General features: G+C 51.7%; 49 non-coding genes across 49 annotated transcripts; 34 read left to right on the forward strand and 15 right to left on the reverse strand.

Moving 5' to 3' along the window:
- Positions 1-1077: 1077 nt before the first annotated feature.
- On the forward strand, positions 1078-1150 carry Trnav-cac. Its single transcript has one exon. It is a non-coding gene; the product is annotated as a tRNA-Val (tRNA).
- A 158-nt stretch (positions 1151-1308) lies between these two features.
- Trnav-aac lies at positions 1309-1381 on the forward strand. Its single transcript has one exon. It is a non-coding gene; the product is annotated as a tRNA-Val (tRNA).
- A 194-nt stretch (positions 1382-1575) lies between these two features.
- Positions 1576-1647, reverse strand: Trnap-agg. Its single transcript has one exon. It is a non-coding gene; the product is annotated as a tRNA-Pro (tRNA).
- Positions 1648-2049: 402 nt separating this feature from the next.
- On the forward strand, positions 2050-2122 carry Trnav-cac. The gene has a single exon. It is a non-coding gene; the product is annotated as a tRNA-Val (tRNA).
- Positions 2123-2280: 158 nt separating this feature from the next.
- On the forward strand, positions 2281-2353 carry Trnav-aac. Its single transcript has one exon. It is a non-coding gene; the product is annotated as a tRNA-Val (tRNA).
- A 6238-nt stretch (positions 2354-8591) lies between these two features.
- Positions 8592-8664, forward strand: Trnav-cac. Its single transcript has one exon. It is a non-coding gene; the product is annotated as a tRNA-Val (tRNA).
- A 158-nt stretch (positions 8665-8822) lies between these two features.
- On the forward strand, positions 8823-8895 carry Trnav-aac. The gene has a single exon. It is a non-coding gene; the product is annotated as a tRNA-Val (tRNA).
- Positions 8896-9089: 194 nt separating this feature from the next.
- On the reverse strand, positions 9090-9161 carry Trnap-agg. The gene has a single exon. It is a non-coding gene; the product is annotated as a tRNA-Pro (tRNA).
- Positions 9162-9563: 402 nt separating this feature from the next.
- Trnav-cac lies at positions 9564-9636 on the forward strand. Its single transcript has one exon. It is a non-coding gene; the product is annotated as a tRNA-Val (tRNA).
- Positions 9637-9794: 158 nt separating this feature from the next.
- Positions 9795-9867, forward strand: Trnav-aac. Its single transcript has one exon. It is a non-coding gene; the product is annotated as a tRNA-Val (tRNA).
- A 194-nt stretch (positions 9868-10061) lies between these two features.
- On the reverse strand, positions 10062-10133 carry Trnap-agg. Its single transcript has one exon. It is a non-coding gene; the product is annotated as a tRNA-Pro (tRNA).
- A 402-nt stretch (positions 10134-10535) lies between these two features.
- Positions 10536-10608, forward strand: Trnav-cac. The gene has a single exon. It is a non-coding gene; the product is annotated as a tRNA-Val (tRNA).
- Positions 10609-10766: 158 nt separating this feature from the next.
- On the forward strand, positions 10767-10839 carry Trnav-aac. Its single transcript has one exon. It is a non-coding gene; the product is annotated as a tRNA-Val (tRNA).
- A 194-nt stretch (positions 10840-11033) lies between these two features.
- Trnap-agg lies at positions 11034-11105 on the reverse strand. Its single transcript has one exon. It is a non-coding gene; the product is annotated as a tRNA-Pro (tRNA).
- Positions 11106-11507: 402 nt separating this feature from the next.
- On the forward strand, positions 11508-11580 carry Trnav-cac. The gene has a single exon. It is a non-coding gene; the product is annotated as a tRNA-Val (tRNA).
- A 158-nt stretch (positions 11581-11738) lies between these two features.
- Trnav-aac lies at positions 11739-11811 on the forward strand. Its single transcript has one exon. It is a non-coding gene; the product is annotated as a tRNA-Val (tRNA).
- Positions 11812-12005: 194 nt separating this feature from the next.
- Positions 12006-12077, reverse strand: Trnap-agg. Its single transcript has one exon. It is a non-coding gene; the product is annotated as a tRNA-Pro (tRNA).
- A 402-nt stretch (positions 12078-12479) lies between these two features.
- Trnav-cac lies at positions 12480-12552 on the forward strand. The gene has a single exon. It is a non-coding gene; the product is annotated as a tRNA-Val (tRNA).
- Positions 12553-12710: 158 nt separating this feature from the next.
- On the forward strand, positions 12711-12783 carry Trnav-aac. The gene has a single exon. It is a non-coding gene; the product is annotated as a tRNA-Val (tRNA).
- A 194-nt stretch (positions 12784-12977) lies between these two features.
- Positions 12978-13049, reverse strand: Trnap-agg. The gene has a single exon. It is a non-coding gene; the product is annotated as a tRNA-Pro (tRNA).
- A 402-nt stretch (positions 13050-13451) lies between these two features.
- Positions 13452-13524, forward strand: Trnav-cac. The gene has a single exon. It is a non-coding gene; the product is annotated as a tRNA-Val (tRNA).
- Positions 13525-13682: 158 nt separating this feature from the next.
- Positions 13683-13755, forward strand: Trnav-aac. The gene has a single exon. It is a non-coding gene; the product is annotated as a tRNA-Val (tRNA).
- A 194-nt stretch (positions 13756-13949) lies between these two features.
- Trnap-agg lies at positions 13950-14021 on the reverse strand. The gene has a single exon. It is a non-coding gene; the product is annotated as a tRNA-Pro (tRNA).
- A 402-nt stretch (positions 14022-14423) lies between these two features.
- On the forward strand, positions 14424-14496 carry Trnav-cac. Its single transcript has one exon. It is a non-coding gene; the product is annotated as a tRNA-Val (tRNA).
- Positions 14497-14654: 158 nt separating this feature from the next.
- Trnav-aac lies at positions 14655-14727 on the forward strand. Its single transcript has one exon. It is a non-coding gene; the product is annotated as a tRNA-Val (tRNA).
- Positions 14728-14921: 194 nt separating this feature from the next.
- On the reverse strand, positions 14922-14993 carry Trnap-agg. The gene has a single exon. It is a non-coding gene; the product is annotated as a tRNA-Pro (tRNA).
- Positions 14994-15395: 402 nt separating this feature from the next.
- Positions 15396-15468, forward strand: Trnav-cac. The gene has a single exon. It is a non-coding gene; the product is annotated as a tRNA-Val (tRNA).
- A 158-nt stretch (positions 15469-15626) lies between these two features.
- Positions 15627-15699, forward strand: Trnav-aac. The gene has a single exon. It is a non-coding gene; the product is annotated as a tRNA-Val (tRNA).
- A 194-nt stretch (positions 15700-15893) lies between these two features.
- Positions 15894-15965, reverse strand: Trnap-agg. The gene has a single exon. It is a non-coding gene; the product is annotated as a tRNA-Pro (tRNA).
- A 402-nt stretch (positions 15966-16367) lies between these two features.
- Positions 16368-16440, forward strand: Trnav-cac. The gene has a single exon. It is a non-coding gene; the product is annotated as a tRNA-Val (tRNA).
- A 158-nt stretch (positions 16441-16598) lies between these two features.
- Trnav-aac lies at positions 16599-16671 on the forward strand. The gene has a single exon. It is a non-coding gene; the product is annotated as a tRNA-Val (tRNA).
- Positions 16672-16864: 193 nt separating this feature from the next.
- Positions 16865-16937, reverse strand: Trnap-agg. The gene has a single exon. It is a non-coding gene; the product is annotated as a tRNA-Pro (tRNA).
- A 402-nt stretch (positions 16938-17339) lies between these two features.
- Trnav-cac lies at positions 17340-17412 on the forward strand. Its single transcript has one exon. It is a non-coding gene; the product is annotated as a tRNA-Val (tRNA).
- Positions 17413-17570: 158 nt separating this feature from the next.
- Positions 17571-17643, forward strand: Trnav-aac. The gene has a single exon. It is a non-coding gene; the product is annotated as a tRNA-Val (tRNA).
- A 194-nt stretch (positions 17644-17837) lies between these two features.
- Trnap-agg lies at positions 17838-17909 on the reverse strand. The gene has a single exon. It is a non-coding gene; the product is annotated as a tRNA-Pro (tRNA).
- Positions 17910-18311: 402 nt separating this feature from the next.
- On the forward strand, positions 18312-18384 carry Trnav-cac. The gene has a single exon. It is a non-coding gene; the product is annotated as a tRNA-Val (tRNA).
- Positions 18385-18542: 158 nt separating this feature from the next.
- On the forward strand, positions 18543-18615 carry Trnav-aac. Its single transcript has one exon. It is a non-coding gene; the product is annotated as a tRNA-Val (tRNA).
- Positions 18616-18809: 194 nt separating this feature from the next.
- Trnap-agg lies at positions 18810-18881 on the reverse strand. Its single transcript has one exon. It is a non-coding gene; the product is annotated as a tRNA-Pro (tRNA).
- A 402-nt stretch (positions 18882-19283) lies between these two features.
- On the forward strand, positions 19284-19356 carry Trnav-cac. The gene has a single exon. It is a non-coding gene; the product is annotated as a tRNA-Val (tRNA).
- Positions 19357-19514: 158 nt separating this feature from the next.
- Positions 19515-19587, forward strand: Trnav-aac. The gene has a single exon. It is a non-coding gene; the product is annotated as a tRNA-Val (tRNA).
- A 194-nt stretch (positions 19588-19781) lies between these two features.
- On the reverse strand, positions 19782-19853 carry Trnap-agg. The gene has a single exon. It is a non-coding gene; the product is annotated as a tRNA-Pro (tRNA).
- A 402-nt stretch (positions 19854-20255) lies between these two features.
- Positions 20256-20328, forward strand: Trnav-cac. Its single transcript has one exon. It is a non-coding gene; the product is annotated as a tRNA-Val (tRNA).
- A 158-nt stretch (positions 20329-20486) lies between these two features.
- On the forward strand, positions 20487-20559 carry Trnav-aac. The gene has a single exon. It is a non-coding gene; the product is annotated as a tRNA-Val (tRNA).
- A 194-nt stretch (positions 20560-20753) lies between these two features.
- On the reverse strand, positions 20754-20825 carry Trnap-agg. Its single transcript has one exon. It is a non-coding gene; the product is annotated as a tRNA-Pro (tRNA).
- Positions 20826-21227: 402 nt separating this feature from the next.
- On the forward strand, positions 21228-21300 carry Trnav-cac. Its single transcript has one exon. It is a non-coding gene; the product is annotated as a tRNA-Val (tRNA).
- Positions 21301-21458: 158 nt separating this feature from the next.
- On the forward strand, positions 21459-21531 carry Trnav-aac. The gene has a single exon. It is a non-coding gene; the product is annotated as a tRNA-Val (tRNA).
- A 194-nt stretch (positions 21532-21725) lies between these two features.
- Positions 21726-21797, reverse strand: Trnap-agg. The gene has a single exon. It is a non-coding gene; the product is annotated as a tRNA-Pro (tRNA).
- Positions 21798-22199: 402 nt separating this feature from the next.
- Positions 22200-22272, forward strand: Trnav-cac. The gene has a single exon. It is a non-coding gene; the product is annotated as a tRNA-Val (tRNA).
- A 158-nt stretch (positions 22273-22430) lies between these two features.
- Trnav-aac lies at positions 22431-22503 on the forward strand. Its single transcript has one exon. It is a non-coding gene; the product is annotated as a tRNA-Val (tRNA).
- The last annotated feature ends 98 nt before the right edge of the window (positions 22504-22601 follow it).

Genomic DNA, 22601 nt, shown 5'->3' on the forward strand with positions numbered 1-22601 from the left:
GGTTCTCGGCTGCCCATCATAAATCACTATGGCTCTGTAGCCACACACAGTGACGTAGGACGGAATGTGCTTCAACATATCAATCTTCACCTGCCGGACACCGTTTAACACCGGGAAAATGTGCATATTCGACCACTTTTCTGCCGTATTGCTGATGACCGTTCCATATTCCCTCAATTTGGCATTAATTTGATCAGCGGATATTTCAAAGGGTAATTCGAATATTCGAACAGTTCTGACTCCAAGACCGGCAAGCGAAACTCTGACATCACCAACATTGCCGTCAGAATGGTTAAACTTTAAAACTCCTCCACAAGATTGAATGACCTGCTCGCATTTCTCGGGTCTCAACAATTTTAGGTAGACCGTACTGCTGACGATAGAAAGGTGAATGCCAACCATATCATCAATAGTGATTTTCATAACGTCTCTAATAAATAACTCAACTTCAAAGGACTTCGGTCGTGCATAGTGCGGGTCAAAACTCAATTTCAATGTGTCTTTCCGTATAAGTTGATCCATTATAATCGATGGCAATTCATCACTCCACACTACAACAACGCAGCAAAGCGCACACTTACCAAACCGCACGCGATCGCCACAGGCGAGAGCGTAAACAACCTGCGTCCGACCGCCACGGCCGCTGCCGGCTGACTGCCCCTAGACCAACGAGCCCTGTGACGCGGCGAATGCCAATTATTCCAGTCCATCGATGTCGTCCAGGGTGCCCTGGAAGTCTCGTGTACGCTGGCGGGATGGGGCCGGCGCGAATTCCCGCGGTCGGCGGCCTTCCTGGGCTACTGGTACCTTCATGTAGAGCTGCCGCTGGGCTCGCACTGCCTGCTGTTGAGAAAGTGATTGCTTTTGCTGATATGACTTGCAATAACGACTGCGCGAAACGCCGCTATCTCGTTAGGGGTGCTACGGCAGACACCCTCTCGAGCACCCCGAAGACTTCTTGAGCCCTCGGCTGTGATGGGTTCCAGGCTGACAAAAGAACTGTCGTGTGTGCATTCGCGAACGAGAGAAAGTCTGAGGCAAGTTCGAGTGAACAAGGATGGACTCCCCGGGTCCGTCGTTTCCGTAGTGTAGCGGTTATCACGTCTGCTTCACACGCAGAAGGTCCCCGGTTCGATCCCGGGCGGGAACACAATTTTCCTGCCTATGTCGTATTGTCCTCCAATGAGCCACGTCGTGTGTGGATCTGCTGCATGTCCCTTCGTTTTGCAAGTACCACATTTATTGAATTTTTTAGTTACGATGGCAACATCACTACAAGTTGTCTGTGAAGTAAGGTGCACACAAGCTGTTTCCGTGGTGTAGCGTTTATCACGTCTGCCTAACACGCAGAAGGTCCCCGGTTCGATCCCGGGCGGAAACACTTTTTCATCACTTTAAGCAAGACGTACTAACATGCATCTGCTACCATCTGTACCCGAAACCTTCGTAATCGCCTTCACGCGTCGGACCCGAGTGTCAATTGCTCACATCGAATAAGAAATTCATTTGATATTGACGGCGAGCTTTTTGCGCTGACTCAGCCACTGACGTGCGATCAGTTTGCACAAAACGCTAGGGCTCGTCCGGGATTTGAACCCGGGACCTCCTGCACCCTAAGCAGGAATCATACCCCTAGACCAACGAGCCCTGTGACACGGCGAATGCCAATTATTCCAGTCCATCGATGTCGTCCAGGGTGCCCTGGAAGTCTCGTGTACGCTGGCGGGATGGGGCCGGCGCGAATTCCCGCGGTCGGCGGCCTTCCTGGGCTACTGGTACCTTCATGTAGAGCTGCCGCTGGGCTCGCACTGCCTGCTGCTGAGAAAGTGATTGCTTTTGCTGATATGACTTGCAATAACGACTGCGCGAAACGCCGCTATCTCGTTAGGGGTGCTACGGCAGACACCCTCTCGAGCACCCCGAAGACTTCTTGAGCCCTCGGCTGTGATGGGTTCCAGGCTGACAAAAGAACTGTCGTGTGTGCATTCGCGAACGAGAGAAAGTCTGAGGCAAGTTCGAGTGAACAAGGATGGACTCCCCGTGTACGTCGTTTCCGTAGTGTAGCGGTTATCACGTCTGCTTCACACGCAGAAGGTCCCCGGTTCGATCCCGGGCGGGAACAGAATTTTCCTGCCTATGTCGTATTGTCCTCCAATGAGCCACGTCGTGTGTGGATCTGCTGCATGTCCCTTCGTTTTGCAAGTACCACATTTATTGAATTTTTTAGTTACGATGGCAACATCACTACAAGTTGTCTGTGAAGTAAGGTGCACACAAGCAGTTTCCGTGGTGTAGTGGTTATCACGTCTGCCTAACGCGCAGAAGGTCCCCGGTTCGATCCCGGGCGGAAACACTTTTTCATCACTTTAAGCAAGACGTACTAACATGCATCTGCTACCATCTGTACCCGAAACCTTCGTAATCGCCTTCACGCGTCGGACCCGAGTGTCAATTGCTCACATCGAATAAGAAATTCATTTGATATTGACGGCGAGCTTTTTGCGCTGACTCAGCCACTGACGTGCGATCAGTTTGCACAAAACGCTAGGGCTCGTCCGGGATTTGAACCCGGGACCTCCTGCACCCTAAGCAGGAATCATACCCCCTTTTTTTTTTTTTTTTTTTTTTTTTTTTTTTTTTTTTTTTTTTTTTTGGGCCTCCATCCACCCCTTCTAGCCCGTCCTCACGCTCGCCAAAAGTGCCTTCATCGGCTCGACTTCTCCGCCATTAGCAAAAATCTCCGTTGAAATAAAAAATTAATCACGAAACAAATGGATTCTCTTCAGTATCGATGTGGTTATTTGGTTTACCAATATATGTGATGTGGAAAATGAAGCAAATGAAATCTTCTGCAGGAATGTTAGAAAAACTCATCACTTTCCGAGGGAGACTGAATGTATGAAAATAAACTTGGTGATGCTGGAGTCTTCCACAGCAAGAAGGAACAACTCTTCTCTTCCTCTGACAGGAGAAGGCCAAACATAACATAAATACGTCTTCTTTTCAATAAACGAATCTTACTAATTGAATAAACAAGAAACGAAGAATGTATAATTTGAATAGTAGATCTACAAAATTCGACGGGGATCTCGTAAAACAGTCTCGCAGAGCTCTCGACAGGAGAGGCATCATCCCCCAAAGCGTCACCACTGTCGGGGTGGTCCGTTTCATATTAGTGGCCGTTCGATCGCCGCATGCCGAATCCTAATTGCGACTATCATAGTCGTGAAAGGGCCATCCATCAGAGTTTTCGGACTGCGACGGCGCCCTGGAGGAATATCTCTCTACGTCAACGTTCGGAGGAGAAAGAAAGCATACTTTTCTCTATATTTGTCGATTCGTTGAAGTTTCTGGTGTTGAGTTATTAGGTATAGCCAATAGTCTTCTTTATTTTTTTCTGGCGCCGATAATATATAATACACCGTCTGACCTTGAAGCCAAGTGACTGCTCGTCGTTTTGCCGGAGGGTATGGAACGGCATCAGGAGTGAGGAGTCCAGCTGGAGTAATCATTCTAGGTGCAGTACGCAGCATACTTGAGAGCTTCCGTGCAAAGAGAAGCCAGATGTCCTTCACATTTTCGCATAGAAAGCGATGTTCGATGGTATCTAGGAGAGTACAGTGAACGCAGTTCGGAGTGTCTGCCAAGTGGATCATGTGTAGTTTTGAATTTGTCGGTATGATCCTATTGACCGCCATGTACCATGTAGACCGCACCTGCGATGGTAAGTGTGCGTCATGAATGTTTTCCCAGATCTTGGCCCAGTTGCAGTCTCTATACTTCACTTCTATTCTGTTGCGCGGCTTACTGTCCGTCAGGCAGCTGTAAAGTGCTTTGACCCTGTAAAGATCATTCTCAGGTATGTTGCTTTGAATATAGCTGTATTCGAGGAAAAAAGTACTAAAGGGGCAAAATGCAGTCGGGATGTGACTTACGTTTACCGGAGGCGTCATGCTGGCAGGTGCAATTTCATTGAGAAGGTGGGCCGTTAAGGAATTTGGTGATCGTTGCCATTGTTTATACATGTTGCTGATATATAATGCTTTCGCTTTGTGGTAAACATCTGTCAGATTTAGGCCGCCCTTTCCCAAGGGGAGCGTCAAAGTTGCAAATGGGACTTTGAAAATGTGTCCCCTACTGACAAAGTGTCCGAGCGCTGCAAGCATTCGTTGTGCGATGACCTTTGGTATTGGTAGGATTTGTGCGACATAATTCACTTTAGAAACAATGTAAGTATTGACTAAAAGTACTCTTTGTATGGCGTTGAGATTTCGCAAATGATGTTGCCGTATGCCGGCCCGAATTTGTGCCAATAATTTTCGATAATTAAGAGCAGACGTGCAGCGGATGGTGCGCGTGTATTCAATGCCGAGACATTTAAATGTTGTCATTCTTTTTAGTGATTGGCTATTGCCAAGTTCGAGTCCTCTACCAAGTTCCATAATGCCAGACTTTTTACAGTTGACTTTCGCTCCTGATGCGGCTGCATAAGTGGATATCAGCTGAAACGCGCGTTCCAAATCTTCATCTTTCGTCACCACGAAACTGACGTCATCCGCAAATGCCTGGCATACGATCTTCTGGCCATGTATGCGTATTCCCGGAAGGTCTTGCGCCAGGGAGAACAGTAAGGGTTCAAGAGCAACTGCAAACAAGGCCATTGACATCGGGCAACCTTGTCGTACCGACCGAGCGATATTAATAGGTTTACTGAGTTGTCCGTTGAGACAGATCTTGGACGTACCGTTTCGCAGCAGGAGTGTAACAGTGTCAATAACTTTCCGTGGAAAGTTCATTGCTGCCATCGCGCACAGAAGATATGAGTGACTGATTTTATCGAATGCTTTCTCAAAATCTAACGAGACTAGAGCGCATCGCATGTCGCAAGCGGCGGCTGTAGCTATGATATCTCTATATGCACTTAACGTCTGCTGTATGTTTCTAGAGTTCCCAACGCTCGTCTGGTAGGCCCCCGTGACAGTACTAAGTACCGTACTGAATCGCTGCATCATGACCCGCGCGAATATCTTATAATCGGTATTAAGTAACGTAAGCGGTCGGAGATTGTCGACTGTCTTTCCCGCTGGGGTTTTGGGTACCAATACCACTATGCCTTCACAGAATTCCCTTAAGATATCACTTCCAGCCTTTAAGATATCGTTACAGACCAAGGTCAACTTTGGAACTAAATGGTGACGAAAGGTTCGATAAAACTCAGCCGGTAATCCGTCGGGGCCAGGCGATTTATTCTGTGGGCTCCCTCGAATGGCATCCTCTACTTCATCTTCAGTTATGACTGCAGCGAGGCCGTCTGCTTCTACCGTGGTCAATGTCGCAAAACGGCGTGCCAGAAGGACGTGCTGCGCCGCCATATCCACTGGGTGTTCCGTGAACTGTGCTGTGAAATGTTTGTAAATCTCGTCTCGTATGGCGCGCTGGTGGTTTAGGAGTCGACCATCTGCAGTGTGCAGTTCTGTCAATATCTTTCTGCGCCCCCTTTTCTGTTCGCGAATAACATGGTACATTGATGTCGTTTCGTCCTGTACAGCGTTTTGCAGACGCGTCCTGACTTTACAGCCTTCCAATTGCTTCCGTTTAAGGGTTAGAATCGTAGCCTGTATTCTTTTAATATGCATACGATTTGCTATTACTGTTGCATCTTCTCGATATAAATCTCTCAAACACTGAAAGTAAAATTCCAGGGTTTGCTTCTGCCAGGCACATCGATCTCGGGAATAATTCTTCATCGCTTTTGTTAAGGCGGGTTTCGCACATTTTACCCACCACGTAATGGCAGAATCGTACGCGGGAAACTTTCGTTCGCAGGCTGCCCACGTATTGCGGAAGACTGTGTGACACCCGGGTTCTGGTAAACACGCTACATTTAGTTTCCAGGGTCCCCTTGCCCTGTACGTCCCTTGGTTGGCTAAATTGACGGTACATATATATGCCACATGATCTGTGAAGACAGTCGGCCATAGCTCAGCCTGCAAAACATGTTCCCTCATACTTGATAATGCGTAGATTCTATCGATGCGGCTAGCTGAGTGGCCAGTAACGTAAGTGAATCCGGGCCTATCACCGTGTCGAAGCTCCCACGTGTCTATTAAATTCAACTCGTCAATGAGATTGCGAAGCTCGGCGGACGGATTGAAGTTCGGCGTCTGGTCTTTGGGACTGAGGACACAGTTAAAGTCACCAGCGAATATAAGTTGTTCCGAAGGTGGTGTAAAAAGTGGCACAATGTCATCTTTAAAAAACTCTGCTCTCTGTCGGCGTCTCCCAGAGCCGGATGGGGCGTAGAGATTGATAAATCTAGTAGTATCGACAGTAGTCGCAATACCTCTGCCAGACGCCAGGCGCTCGACATGTGACATCACTATCCCTTCCTTAGCCATGATCGCCGTCCCTGGATCAGTGCCATGTCCAGGATTAACGACGGCATTGTAGCCTGCGATACGGTCAAGGTTAATATTGGTCACTTCCTGCAGCATGATGAGATCAATATCAGCGGCATAGAGAAAATCTTGAAGATTTGTTAAGTTTAGTGGGCTACTGATCTTATTGATGTTCAATGTCGCAATTCGGTAAGCTTGCAAGGACGGCATGAGAACAGAGATCTAGGTGACAATAAGCCGAGTATGGATGTTAATGGCGAACATCCTCTAAAAGAAGTCTACGTCATTAGCCACTGTGCCGACGCCGGCGGTAGCCGTTTGTTGCTGGTGGGACACATCAGCTTGAGCTTCCGATAACGGACTATCTGTACGTCGCCGATCCTTTACGAAATCTTCTTCCCGACCACCCTCTTCCACGTCATCCGACCAATCACACACGAACCTGTCCGCTGGCAAACCGCAATCCGAGAGCTTGGATACGTCAGATACAGGGTTCTGATCCATTGCATCTGTTATCGCAGGGTCGCCTGAGGGTAATCGTCCGTGATCAGTGTCCGATTCGTCCGTCCGGGATTTTTTTGTCGTTTTGCTGGTTGCCGACGACGGTGGTTCAGTCTCTTCAGTCAGTTTCTGTCGTACGTGGTTCGCTTTTTCACGCAATATTGGCGCCTTTGCTTCTGCCCCTTGATGTGCGAGCCGGCGTTTCTTCTGTGATTTGGGAGACCGCGGGGGCCGGTGGTCAGCCAGCTCGTTCGACTCCACCCGGTCCACGTCGGACTTGTCGTCTCGAACCGGAACGCCCGCCGGAATACTTTCGGTGTCCGGTTGGTGCCCCTGCTCCGAGTGAGTATCGCCCCCCTTCGAGGTGTGTGAAGAAGGAACAGTTGGGACGTCGTTCGTATCCATCGGCGTGACGCCTTCCTGCACTTCGCGCAGACTCTCTAGCGGAACATCGAAACTAGGGTCCGAGGTAACGTTAGCCCGGGCGGCGGCGACGTATGATATAGGCAACGTAGACGTCGGGCCCTGCTGCTCACGCTCACCGGCCGGTATTTGCGCCACACGCCGTTGGACACATTGAGCACGGATATGTTCGGTGGAACCACATCCCGCACAGGTTCTCGGCTGCCCATCATAAATCACTATGGCTCTGTAGCCACACACAGTGACGTAGGACGGAATGTGCTTCAACATATCAATCTTCACCTGCCGGACACCGTTTAACACCGGGAAAATGTGCATATTCGACCACTTTTCTGCCGTATTGCTGATGACCGTTCCATATTCCCTCAATTTGGCATTAATTTGATCAGCGGATATTTCAAAGGGTAATTCGAATATTCGAACAGTTCTGACTCCAAGACCGGCAAGCGAAACTCTGACATCACCAACATTGCCGTCAGAATGGTTAAACTTTAAAACTCCTCCACAAGATTGAATGACCTGCTCGCATTTCTCGGGTCTCAACAATTTTAGGTAGACCGTACTGCTGACGATAGAAAGGTGAATGCCAACCATATCATCAATAGTGATTTTCACAACGTCTCTAATAAATAACTCAACTTCAAAGGACTTCGGTCGTGCATAGTGCGGGTCAAAACTCAATTTCAATGTGTCTTTCCGTATAAGTTGATCCATTATAATCGATGGCAATTCATCACTCCACACTACAACAACGCAGCAAAGCGCACACTTACCAAACCGCACGCGATCGCCACAGGCGAGAGCGTAAACAACCTGCGTCCGACCGCCACGGCCGCTGCCGGCTGACTGCCCCTAGACCAACGAGCCCTGTGACGCGGCGAATGCCAATTATTCCAGTCCATCGATGTCGTCCAGGGTGCCCTGGAAGTCTCGTGTACGCTGGCGGGATGGGGCCGGCGCGAATTCCCGCGGTCGGCGGCCTTCCTGGGCTACTGGTACCTTCATGTAGAGCTGCCGCTGGGCTCGCACTGCCTGCTGTTGAGAAAGTGATTGCTTTTGCTGATATGACTTGCAATAACGACTGCGCGAAACGCCGCTATCTCGTTAGGGGTGCTACGGCAGACACCCTCTCGAGCACCCCGAAGACTTCTTGAGCCCTCGGCTGTGATGGGTTCCAGGCTGACAAAAGAACTGTCGTGTGTGCATTCGCGAACGAGAGAAAGTCTGAGGCAAGTTCGAGTGAACAAGGATGGACTCCCCGGGTCCGTCGTTTCCGTAGTGTAGCGGTTATCACGTCTGCTTCACACGCAGAAGGTCCCCGGTTCGATCCCGGGCGGGAACACAATTTTCCTGCCTATGTCGTATTGTCCTCCAATGAGCCACGTCGTGTGTGGATCTGCTGCATGTCCCTTCGTTTTGCAAGTACCACATTTATTGAATTTATTAGTTACGATGGCAACATCACTACAAGTTGTCTGTGAAGTAAGGTGCACACAAGCAGTTTCCGTGGTGTAGCGGTTATCACGTCTGCCTAACACGCAGAAGGTCCCCGGTTCGATCCCGGGCGGAAACACTTTTTCATCACTTTAAGCAAGACGTACTAACATGCATCTTCTACCATCTGTACCCGAAACCTTCGTAATCGCCTTCACGCGTCGGACCCGAGTGTCAATTGCTCACATCGAATAAGAAATTCATTTGATATTGACGGCGAGCTTTATGCGCTGACTCAGCCACTGACGTGCGATCAGTTTGCACAAAACGCTAGGGCTCGTCCGGGATTTGAACCCGGGACCTCCTGCACCCTAAGCAGGAATCATACCCCTAGACCAACGAGCCCTGTGACACGGCGAATGCCAATTATTCCAGTCCATCGATGTCGTCCAGGGTGCCCTGGAAGTCTCGTGTACGCTGGCGGGATGGGGCCGGCGCGAATTCCCGCGGTCGGCGGCCTTCCTGGGCTACTGGTACCTTCATGTAGAGCTGCCGCTGGGCTCGCACTGCCTGCTGTTGAGAAAGTGATTGCTTTTGCTGATATGACTTGCAATAACGACTGCGCGAAACGCCGCTATCTCGTTAGGGGTGCTACGGCAGACACCCTCTCGAGCACCCCGAAGACTTCTTGAGCCCTCGGCTGTGATGGGTTCCAGGCTGACAAAAGAACTGTCGTGTGTGCATTCGCGAACGAGAGAAAGTCTGAGGCAAGTTCGAGTGAACAAGGATGGACTCCCCGTGTCCGTCGTTTCCGTAGTGTAGCGGTTATCACGTCTGCTTCACACGCAGAAGGTCCCCGGTTCGATCCCGGGCGGGAACAGAATTTTCCTGCCTATGTCGTATTGTCCTCCAATGAGCCACGTCGTGTGTGGATCTGCTGCATGTCCCTTCGTTTTGCAAGTACCACATTTATTGAATTTTTTAGTTACGATGGCAACATCACTACAAGTTGTCTGTGAAGTAAGGTGCACACAAGCTGTTTCCGTGGTGTAGCGTTTATCACGTCTGCCTAACACGCAGAAGGTCCCCGGTTCGATCCCGGGCGGAAACACTTTTTCATCACTTTAAGCAAGACGTACTAACATGCATCTGCTACCATCTGTACCCGAAACCTTCGTAATCGCCTTCACGCGTCGGACCCGAGTGTCAATTGCTCACATCGAATAAGAAATTCATTTGATATTGACGGCGAGCTTTTTGCGCTGACTCAGCCACTGACGTGCGATCAGTTTGCACAAAACGCTAGGGCTCGTCCGGGATTTGAACCCGGGACCTCCTGCACCCTAAGCAGGAATCATACCCCTAGACCAACGAGCCCTGTGACACGGCGAATGCCAATTATTCCAGTCCATCGATGTCGTCCAGGGTGCCCTGGAAGTCTCGTGTACGCTGGCGGGATGGGGCCGGCGCGAATTCCCGCGGTCGGCGGCCTTCCTGGGCTACTGGTACCTTCATGTAGAGCTGCCGCTGGGCTCGCACTGCCTGCTGTTGAGAAAGTGATTGCTTTTGCTGATATGACTTGCAATAACGACTGCGCGAAACGCCGCTATCTCGTTAGGGGTGCTACGGCAGACACCCTCTCGAGCACCCCGAAGACTTCTTGAGCCCTCGGCTGTGATGGGTTCCAGGCTGACAAAAGAACTGTCGTGTGTGCATTCGCGAACGAGAGAAAGTCTGAGGCAAGTTCGAGTGAACAAGGATGGACTCCCCGGGTCCGTCGTTTCCGTAGTGTAGCGGTTATCACGTCTGCTTCACACGCAGAAGGTCCCCGGTTCGATCCCGGGCGGGAACAGAATTTTCCTGCCTATGTCGTATTGTCCTCCAATGAGCCACGTCGTGTGTGGATCTGCTGCATGTCCCTTCGTTTTGCAAGTACCACATTTATTGAATTTTTTAGTTACGATGGCAACATCACTACAAGTTGTCTGTGAAGTAAGATGCACACAAGCAGTTTCCGTGGTGTAGCGGTTATCACGTCTGCCTAACACGCAGAAGGTCCCCGGTTCGATCCCGGGCGGAAACACTTTTTCATCACTTTAAGCAAGACGTACTAACATGCATCTGCTACCATCTGTACCCGAAACCTTCGTAATCGCCTTCACGCGTCGGACCCGAGTGTCAATTGCTCACATCGAATAAGAAATTCATTTGATATTGACGGCGAGCTTTTTGCGCTGACTCAGCCACTGACGTGCGATCAGTTTGCACAAAACGCTAGGGCTCGTCCGGGATTTGAACCCGGGACCTCCTGCACCCTAAGCAGGAATCATACCCCTAGACCAACGAGCCCTGTGACACGGCGAATGCCAATTATTCCAGTCCATCGATGTCGTCCAGGGTGCCCTGGAAGTCTCGTGTACGCTGGCGGGATGGGGCCGGCGCGAATTCCCGCGGTCGGCGGCCATCCTGGGCTACTGGTACCTTCATGTAGAGCTGCCGCTGGGCTCGCACTGCCTGCTGTTGAGAAAGTGATTGCTTTTGCTGATATGACTTGCAATAACGACTGCGCGAAACGCCGCTATCTCGTTAGGGGTGCTACGGCAGACACCCTCTCGAGCACCCCGAAGACTTCTTGAGCCCTCGGCTGTGATGGGTTCCAGGCTGACAAAAGAACTGTCGTGTGTGCATTCGCGAACGAGAGAAAGTCTGAGGCAAGTTCGAGTGAACAAGGATGGACTCCCCGGGTCCGTCGTTTCCGTAGTGTAGCGGTTATCACGTCTGCTTCACACGCAGAAGGTCCCCTGTTCGATCCCGGGCGGGAACAGAATTTTCCTGCCTATGTCGTATTGTCCTCCAATGAGCCACGTCGTGTGTGGATCTGCTGCATGTCCCTTCGTTTTGCAAGTACCACATTTATTGAATTTTTTAGTTACGATGGCAACATCACTACAAGTTGTCTGAGAAGTAAGGTGCACACAAGCAGTTTCCGTGGTGTAGCGGTTATCACGTCTGCCTAACACGCAGAAGGTCCCCGGTTCGATCCCGGGCGGAAACACTTTTTCATCACTTTAAGCAAGACGTACTAACATGCATCTGCTACCATCTGTACCCGAAACCTTCGTAATCGCCTTCACGCGTCGGACCCGAGTGTCAATTGCTCACATCGAACAAGAAATTCATTTGATATTGACGGCGAGCTTTATGCGCTGACTCAGCCACTGACGTGCGATCAGTTTGCACAAAACGCTAGGGCTCGTCCGGGATTTGAACCCGGGACCTCCTGCACCCTAAGCAGGAATCATACCCCTAGACCAACGAGCCCTGTGACACGGCGAATGCCAATTATTCCAGTCCATCGATGTCGTCCAGGGTGCCCTGGAAGTCTCGTGTACGCTGGCGGGATGGGGCCGGCGCGAATTCCCGCGGTCGGCGGCCTTCCTGGGCTACTGGTACCTTCATGTAGAGCTGCCGCTGGGCTCGCACTGCCTGCTGTTGAGAAAGTGATTGCTTTTGCTGATATGACTTGCAATAACGACTGCGCGAAACGCCGCTATCTCGTTAGGGGTGCTACGGCAGACACCCTCTCGAGCACCCCGAAGACTTCTTGAGCCCTCGGCTGTGATGGGTTCCAGGCTGACAAAAGAACTGTCGTGTGTGCATTCGCGAACGAGAGAAAGTCTGAGGCAAGTTCGAGTGAACAAGGATGGACTCCCCGGGTCCGTCGTTTCCGTAGTGTAGCGGTTATCACGTCTGCTTCACACGCAGAAGGTCCCCGGTTCGATCCCGGGCGGGAACACAATTTTCCTGCCTATGTCGTATTGTCCTCCAATGAGCCACGTCGTGTGTGGATCTGCTGCATGTCCCTTCGTTTTGCAAGTACCACATTTATTGAATTTTTTAGTTACGATGGCAACATCACTACAAGTTGTCTGTGAAGTAAGGTGCACACAAGCTGTTTCCGTGGTGTAGCGTTTATCACGTCTGCCTAACACGCAGAAGGTCCCCGGTTCGATCCCGGGCGGAAACACTTTTTCATCACTTTAAGCAAGACGTACTAACATGCATCTGCTACCATCTGTACCCGAAACCTTCGTAATCGCCTTCACGCGTCGGACCCGAGTGTCAATTGCTCACATCGAATAAGAAATTCATTTGATATTGACGGCGAGCTTTATGCGCTGACTCAGCCACTGACGTGCGATCAGTTTGCACAAAACGCTAGGGCTCGTCCAGGATTTGAACCCGGGACCTCCTGCACCCTAAGCAGGAATCATACCCCTAGACCAACGAGCCCTGTGACACGGCGAATGCCAATTATTCCAGTCCATCGATGTCGTCCAGGGTGCCCTGGAAGTCTCGTGTACGCTGGCGGGATGGGGCCGGCGCGAATTCCCGCGGTCGGCGGCCTTCCTGGGCTACTGGTACCTTCATGTAGAGCTGCCGCTGGGCTCGCACTGCCTGCTGTTGAGAAAGTGATTGCTTTTGCTGATATGACTTGCAATAACGACTGCGCGAAACGCCGCTATCTCGTTAGGGGTGCTACGGCAGACACCCTCTCGAGCACCCCGAAGACTTCTTGAGCCCTCGGCTGTGATGGGTTCCAGGCTGACAAAAGAACTGTCGTGTGTGCATTCGCGAACGAGAGAAAGTCTGAGGCAAGTTCGAGTGAACAAGGATGGACTCCCCGGGTCCGTCGTTTCCGTAGTGTAGCGGTTATCACGTCTGCTTCACACGCAGAAGGTCCCCGGTTCGATCCCGGGCGGGAACAGAATTTTCCTGCCTATGTCGTATTGTCCTCCAATGAGCCACGTCGTGTGTGGATCTGCTGCATGTCCCTTCGTTTTGCAAGTACCACATTTATTGAATTTTTTAGTTACGATGGCAACATCACTACAAGTTGTCTGTGAAGTAAGGTGCACACAAGCTGTTTCCGTGGTGTAGCGGTTATCACGTCTGCCTAACACGCAGAAGGTCCCCGGTTCGATCCCGGGCGGAAACACTTTTTCATCACTTTAAGCAAGACGTACTAACATGCATCTGCTACCATCTGTACCCGAAACCTTCGTAATCGCCTTCACGCGTCGGACCCGAGTGTCAATTGCTCACATCGAATAAGAAATTCATTTGATATTGACGGCGAGCTTTTTGCGCTGACTCAGCCACTGACGTGCGATCAGTTTGCACAAAACGCTAGGGCTCGTCCGGGATTTGAACCCGGGACCTCCTGCACCCTAAGCAGGAATCATACCCCTAGACCAACGAGCCCTGTGACACGGCGAATGCCAATTATTCCAGTCCATCGATGTCGTCCAGGGTGCCCTGGAAGTCTCGTGTACGCTGGCGGGATGGGGCCGGCGCGAATTCCCGCGGTCGGCGGCCTTCCTGGGCTACTGGTACCTTCATGTAGAGCTGCCGCTGGGCTCGCACTGCCTGCTGTTGAGAAAGTGATTGCTTTTGCTGATATGACTTGCAATAACGACTGCGCGAAACGCCGCTATCTCGTTAGGGGTGCTACGGCAGACACCCTCTCGAGCACCCCGAAGACTTCTTGAGCCCTCGGCTGTGATGGGTTCCAGGCTGACAAAAGAACTGTCGTGTGTGCATTCGCGAACGAGAGAAAGTCTGAGGCAAGTTCGAGTGAACAAGGATGGACTCCCCGGGTCCGTCGTTTCCGTAGTGTAGCGGTTATCACGTCTGCTTCACACGCAGAAGGTCCCCTGTTCGATCCCGGGCGGGAACAGAATTTTCCTGCCTATGTCGTATTGTCCTCCAATGAGCCACGTCGTGTGTGGATCTGCTGCATGTCCCTTCGTTTTGCAAGTACCACATTTATTGAATTTTTTAGTTACGATGGCAACATCACTACAAGTTGTCTGAGAAGTAAGGTGCACACAAGCAGTTTCCGTGGTGTAGCGGTTATCACGTCTGCCTAACACGCAGAAGGTCCCCGGTTAGATCCCGGGCGGAAACACTTTTTCATCACTTTAAGCAAGACGTACTAACATGCATCTGCTACCATCTGTACCCGAAACCTTCGTAATCGCCTTCACGCGTCGGACCCGAGTGTCAATTGCTCACATCGAATAAGAAATTCATTTGATATTGACGGCGAGCTTTATGCGCTGACTCAGCCACTGACGTGCGATCAGTTTGCACAAAACGCTAGGGCTCGTCCGGGATTTGAACCCGGGACCTCCTGCACCCTAAGCAGGAATCATACCCCTAGACCAACGAGCCCTGTGACACGGCGAATGCCAATTATTCCAGTCCATCGATGTCGTCCAGGGTGCCCTGGAAGTCTCGTGTACGCTGGCGGGATGGGGCCGGCGCGAATTCCCGCGGTCGGCGGCCTTCCTGGGCTACTGGTACCTTCATGTAGAGCTGCCGCTGGGCTCGCACTGCCTGCTGTTGAGAAAGTGATTGCTTTTGCTGATATGACTTGCAATAACGACTGCGCGAAACGCCGCTATCTCGTTAGGGGTGCTACGGCAGACACCCTCTCGAGCACCCCGAAGACTTCTTGAGCCCTCGGCTGTGATGGGTTCCAGGCTGACAAAAGAACTGTCGTGTGTGCATTCGCGAACGAGAGAAAGTCTGAGGCAAGTTCGAGTGAACAAGGATGGACTCCCCGGGTCCGTCGTTTCCGTAGTGTAGCGGTTATCACGTCTGCTTCACACGCAGAAGGTCCCCGGTTCGATCCCGGGCGGGAACAGAATTTTCCTGCCTATGTCGTATTGTCCTCCAATGAGCCACGTCGTGTGTGGATCTGCTGCATGTCCCTTCGTTTTGCAAGTACCACATTTATTGAATTTTTTAGTTACGATGGCAACATCACTACAAGTTGTCTGTGAAGTAAGGTGCACACAAGCTGTTTCCGTGGTGTAGCGGTTATCACGTCTGCCTAACACGCAGAAGGTCCCCGGTTCGATCCCGGGCGGAAACACTTTTTCATCACTTTAAGCAAGACGTACTAACATGCATCTGCTACCATCTGTACCCGAAACCTTCGTAATCGCCTTCACGCGTCGGACCCGAGTGTCAATTGCTCACATCGAATAAGAAATTCATTTGATATTGACGGCGAGCTTTTTGCGCTGACTCAGCCACTGACGTGCGATCAGTTTGCACAAAACGCTAGGGCTCGTCCGGGATTTGAACCCGGGACCTCCTGCACCCTAAGCAGGAATCATACCCCTAGACCAACGAGCCCTGTGACACGGCGAATGCCAATTATTCCAGTCCATCGATGTCGTCCAGGGTGCCCTGGAAGTCTCGTGTACGCTGGCGGGATGGGGCCGGCGCGAATTCCCGCGGTCGGCGGCCTTCCTGGGCTACTGGTACCTTCATGTAGAGCTGCCGCTGGGCTCGCACTGCCTGCTGTTGAGAAAGTGATTGCTTTTGCTGATATGACTTGCAATAACGACTGCGCGAAACGCCGCTATCTCGTTAGGGGTGCTACGGCAGACACCCTCTCGAGCACCCCGAAGACTTCTTGAGCCCTCGGCTGTGATGGGTTCCAGGCTGACAAAAGAACTGTCGTGTGTGCATTCGCGAACGAGAGAAAGTCTGAGGCAAGTTCGAGTGAACAAGGATGGACTCCCCGGGTCCGTCGTTTCCGTAGTGTAGCGGTTATCACGTCTGCTTCACACGCAGAAGGTCCCCGGTTCGATCCCGGGCGGGAACACAATTTTCCTGCCTATGTCGTATTGTCCTCCAATGAGCCACGTCGTGTGTGGATCTGCTGCATGTCCCTTCGTTTTGCAAGTACCACATTTATTGAATTTTTTAGTTACGATGGCAACATCACTACAAGTTGTCTGAGAAGTAAGGTGCACACAAGCAGTTTCCGTGGTGTAGCGGTTATCACGTCTGCCTAACACGCAGAAGGTCCCCGGTTAGATCCCGGGCGGAAACACTTTTTCATCACTTTAAGCAAGACGTACTAACATGCATCTGCTACCATCTGTACCCGAAACCTTTGTAATCGCCTTCACGCGTCGGACCCGAGTGTCAATTGCTCACATCGAATAAGAAATTCATTTGATATTGACGGCGAGCTTTATGCGCTGACTCAGCCACTGACGTGCGATCAGTTTGCACAAAACGCTAGTGCTCGTCCGGGATTTGAACCCGGGACCTCCTGCACCCTAAGCAGGAATCATACCCCTAGACCAACGAGCCCTGTGACACGGCGAATGCCAATTATTCCAGTCCATCGATGTCGTCCAGGGTGCCCTGGAAGTCTCGTGTACGCTGGCGGGATGGGGCCGGCGCGAATTCCCGCGGTCGGCGGCCTTCCTGGGCTACTGGTACCTTCATGTAGAGCTGCCGCTGGGCTCGCACTGCCTGCTGTTGAGAAAGTGATTGCTTTTGCTGATATGACTTGCAATAACGACTGCGCGAAACGCCGCTATCTCGTTAGGGGTGCTACGGCAGACACCCTCTCGAGCACCCCGAAGACTTCTTGAGCCCTCGGCTGTGATGGGTTCCAGGCTGACAAAAGAACTGTCGTGTGTGCATTCGCGAACGAGAGAAAGTCTGAGGCAAGTTCGAGTGAACAAGGATGGACTCCCCGGGTCCGTCGTTTCCGTAGTGTAGCGGTTATCACGTCTGCTTCACACGCAGAAGGTCCCCGGTTCGATCCCGGGCGGGAACAGAATTTTCCTGCCTATGTCGTATTGTCCTCCAATGAGCCACGTCGTGTGTGGATCTGCTGCATGTCCCTTCGTTTTGCAAGTACCACATTTATTGAATTTTTTAGTTACGATGGCAACATCACTACAAGTTGTCTGTGAAGTAAGGTGCACACAAGCTGTTTCCGTGGTGTAGCGTTTATCACGTCTGCCTAACACGCAGAAGGTCCCCGGTTCGATCCCGGGCGGAAACACTTTTTCATCACTTTAAGCAAGACGTACTAACATGCATCTGCTACCATCTGTACCCGAAACCTTCGTAATCGCCTTCACGCGTCGGACCCGAGTGTCAATTGCTCACATCGAATAAGAAATTCATTTGATATTGACGGCGAGCTTTTTGCGCTGACTCAGCCACTGACGTGCGATCAGTTTGCACAAAACGCTAGGGCTCGTCCGGGATTTGAACCCGGGACCTCCTGCACCCTAAGCAGGAATCATACCCCTAGACCAACGAGCCCTGTGACACGGCGAATGCCAATTATTCCAGTCCATCGATGTCGTCCAGGGTGCCCTGGAAGTCTCGTGTACGCTGGCGGGATGGGGCCGGCGCGAATTCCCGCGGTCGGCGGCCTTCCTGGGCTACTGGTACCTTCATGTAGAGCTGCCGCTGGGCTCGCACTGCCTGCTGTTGAGAAAGTGATTGCTTTTGCTGATATGACTTGCAATAACGACTGCGCGAAACGCCGCTATCTCGTTAGGGGTGCTACGGCAGACACCCTCTCGAGCACCCCGAAGACTTCTTGAGCCCTCGGCTGTGATGGGTTCCAGGCTGACAAAAGAACTGTCGTGTGTGCATTCGCGAACGAGAGAAAGTCTGAGGCAAGTTCGAGTGAACAAGGATGGACTCCCCGGGTCCGTCGTTTCCGTAGTGTAGCGGTTATCACGTCTGCTTCACACGCAGAAGGTCCCCGGTTCGATCCCGGGCGGGAACAGAATTTTCCTGCCTATGTCGTATTGTCCTCCAATGAGCCACGTCGTGTGTGGATCTGCTGCATGTCCCTTCGTTTTGCAAGTACCACATTTATTGAATTTTTTAGTTACGATGGCAACATCACTACAAGTTGTCTGTGAAGTAAGGTGCACACAAGCTGTTTCCGTGGTGTAGCGTTTATCACGTCTGCCTAACACGCAGAAGGTCCCCGGTTCGATCCCGGGCGGAAACACTTTTTCATCACTTTAAGCAAGACGTACTAACATGCATCTGCTACCATCTGTACCCGAAACCTTCGTAATCGCCTTCACGCGTCGGACCCGAGTGTCAATTGCTCACATCGAATAAGAAATTCATTTGATATTGACGGCGAGCTTTATGCGCTGACTCAGCCACTGACGTGCGATCAGTTAGCACAAAACGCTAGGGCTCGTCCGGGATTTGAACCCGGGACCTCCTGCACCCTAAGCAGGAATCATACCCCTAGACCAACGAGCCCTGTGACACGGCGAATGCCAATTATTCCAGTCCATCGATGTCGTCCAGGGTGCCCTGGAAGTCTCGTGTACGCTGGCGGGATGGGGCCGTCGCGAATTCCCGCGGTCGGCGGCCTTCCTGGGCTACTGGTACCTTCATGTAGAGCTGCCGCTGGGCTCGCACTGCCTGCTGTTGAGAAAGTGATTGCTTTTGCTGATATGACTTGCAATAACGACTGCGCGAAACGCCGCTATCTCGTTAGGGGTGCTACGGCAGACACCCTCTCGAGCACCCCGAAGACTTCTTGAGCCCTCGGCTGTGATGGGTTCCAGGCTGACAAAAGAACTGTCGTGTGTGCATTCGCGAACGAGAGAAAGTCTGAGGCAAGTTCGAGTGAACAAGGATGGACTCCCCGGGTCCGTCGTTTCCGTAGTGTAGCGGTTATCACGTCTGCTTCACACGCAGAAGGTCCCCGGTTCGATCCCGGGCGGGAACAGAATTTTCCTGCCTATGTCGTATTGTCCTCCAATGAGCCACGTCGTGTGTGGATCTGCTGCATGTCCCTTCGTTTTGCAAGTACCACATTTATTGAATTTTTTAGTTACGATGGCAACATCACTACAAGTTGTCTGTGAAGTAAGATGCACACAAGCAGTTTCCGTGGTGTAGCGGTTATCACGTCTGCCTAACACGCAGAAGGTCCCCGGTTCGATCCCGGGCGGAAACACTTTTTCATCACTTTAAGCAAGACGTACTAACATGCATCTGCTACCATCTGTACCCGAAACCTTCGTAATCGCCTTCACGCGTCGGACCCGAGTGTCAATTGCTCACATCGAATAAGAAATTCATTTGATATTGACGGCGAGCTTTTTGCGCTGACTCAGCCACTGACGTGCGATCAGTTTGCACAAAACGCTAGGGCTCGTCCGGGATTTGAACCCGGGACCTCCTGCACCCTAAGCAGGAATCATACCCCTAGACCAACGAGCCCTGTGACACGGCGAATGCCAATTATTCCAGTCCATCGATGTCGTCCAGGGTGCCCTGGAAGTCTCGTGTACGCTGGCGGGATGGGGCCGTCGCGAATTCCCGCGGTCGGCGGCGTTCCTGGGCTACTGGTACCTTCATGTAGAGCTGCCGCTGGGCTCGCACTGCCTGCTGTTGAGAAAGTGATTGCTTTTGCTGATATGACTTGCAATAACGACTGCGCGAAACGCCGCTATCTCGTTAGGGGTGCTACGGCAGACACCCTCTCGAGCACCCCGAAGACTTCTTGAGCCCTCGGCTGTGATGGGTTCCAGGCTGACAAAAGAACTGTCGTGTGTGCATTCGCGAACGAGAGAAAGTCTGAGGCAAGTTCGAGTGAACAAGGATGGACTGCCCGGGTCCGTCGTTTCCGTAGTGTAGCGGTTATCACGTCTGCTTCACACGCAGAAGGTCCCCGGTTCGATCCCGGGCGGGAACAGAATTTTCCTGCCTATGTCGTATTGTCCTCCAATGAGCCACGTCGTGTGTGGATCTGCTGCATGTCCCTTCGTTTTGCAAGTACCACATTTATTGAATTTTTTAGTTACGATGGCAACATCACTACAAGTTGTCTGTGAAGTAAGGTGCACACAAGCAGTTTCCGTGGTGTAGCGGTTATCACGTCTGCCTAACACGCAGAAGGTCCCCGGTTCGATCCCGGGCGGAAACACTTTTTCATCACTTTAAGCAAGACGTACTAACATGCATCTGCTACCATCTGTACCCGAAACCTTCGTAATCGCCTTCACGCGTCGGACCCGAGTGTCAATTGCTCACATCGAATAAGAAATTCATTTGATATTGACGGCGAGCTTTATGCGCTGACTCAGCCACTGACGTGCGATCAGTTAGCACAAAACGCTAGGGCTCGTCCGGGATTTGAACCCGGGACCTCCTGCACCCTAAGCAGGAATCATACCCCTAGACCAACGAGCCCTGTGACACGGCGAATGCCAATTATTCCAGTCCATCGATGTCGTCCAGGGTGCCCTGGAAGTCTCGTGTACGCTGGCGGGATGGGGCCGTCGCGAATTCCCGCGGTCGGCGGCCTTCCTGGGCTACTGGTACCTTCATGTAGAGCTGCCGCTGGGCTCGCACTGCCTGCTGTTGAGAAAGTGATTGCTTTTGCTGATATGACTTGCAATAACGACTGCGCGAAACGCCGCTATCTCGTTAGGGGTGCTACGGCAGACACCCTCTCGAGCACCCCGAAGACTTCTTGAGCCCTCGGCTGTGATGGGTTCCAGGCTGACAAAAGAACTGTCGTGTGTGCATTCGCGAACGAGAGAAAGTCTGAGGCAAGTTCGAGTGAACAAGGATGGACTCCCCGTGTCCGTCGTTTCCGTAGTGTAGCGGTTATCACGTCTGCTTCACACGCAGAAGGTCCCCGGTTCGATCCCGGGCGGGAACAGAATTTTCCTGCCTATGTCGTATTGTCCTCCAATGAGCCACGTCGTGTGTGGATCTGCTGCATGTCCCTTCGTTTTGCAAGTACCACATTTATTGAATTTTTTAGTTACGATGGCAACATCACTACAAGTTGTCTGTGAAGTAAGGTGCACACAAGCTGTTTCCGTGGTGTAGCGTTTATCACGTCTGCCTAACACGCAGAAGGTCCCCGGTTCGATCCCGGGCGGAAACACTTTTTCATCACTTTAAGCAAGACGTACTAACATGCATCTGCTACCATCTGTACCCGAAACCTTCGTAATCGCCTTCACGCGTCGGACCCGAGTGTCAATTGCTCACATCGAATAAGAAATTCATTTGATATTGACGGCGAGCTTTTTGCGCTGACTCAGCCACTGACGTGCGATCAGTTTGCACAAAACGCTAGGGCTCGTCCGGGATTTGAACCCGGGACCTCCTGCACCCTAAGCAGGAATCATACCCCTAGACCAACGAGCCCTGTGACACGGCGAATGCCAATTATTCCAGTCCATCGATGTCGTCCAGGGTGCCCTGGAAGTCTCGTGTACGCTGGCGGGATGGGGCCGGCGCGAATTCCCGCGGTCGGCGGCCTTCCTGGGCTACTGGTACCTTCATGTAGAGCTGCCGCTGGGCTCGCACTGCCTGCTGTTGAGAAAGTGATTGCTTTTGCTGATATGACTTGCAATAACGACTGCGCGAAACGCCGCTATCTCGTTAGGGGTGCTACGGCAGACACCCTCTCGAGCACCCCGAAGACTTCTTGAGCCCTCGGCTGTGATGGGTTCCAGGCTGACAAAAGAACTGTCGTGTGTGCATTCGCGAACGAGAGAAAGTCTGAGGCAAGTTCGAGTGAACAAGGATGGACTCCCCGGGTCCGTCGTTTCCGTAGTGTAGCGGTTATCACGTCTGCTTCACACGCAGAAGGTCCCCGGTTCGATCCCGGGCGGGAACAGAATTTTCCTGCCTATGTCGTATTGTCCTCCAATGAGCCACGTCGTGTGTGGATCTGCTGCATGTCCCTTCGTTTTGCAAGTACCACATTTATTGAATTTTTTAGTTACGATGGCAACATCACTACAAGTTGTCTGTGAAGTAAGATGCACACAAGCAGTTTCCGTGGTGTAGCGGTTATCACGTCTGCCTAACACGCAGAAGGTCCCCGGTTCGATCCCGGGCGGAAACACTTTTTCATCACTTTAAGCAAGACGTACTAACATGCATCTGCTACCATCTGTACCCGAAACCTTCGTAATCGCCTTCACGCGTCGGACCCGAGTGTCA

This window comes from Schistocerca americana, unplaced genomic scaffold (assembly GCF_021461395.2).
Source record: "Schistocerca americana isolate TAMUIC-IGC-003095 unplaced genomic scaffold, iqSchAmer2.1 HiC_scaffold_139, whole genome shotgun sequence".
Taxonomy (NCBI): domain Eukaryota; kingdom Metazoa; phylum Arthropoda; class Insecta; order Orthoptera; family Acrididae; genus Schistocerca; species Schistocerca americana.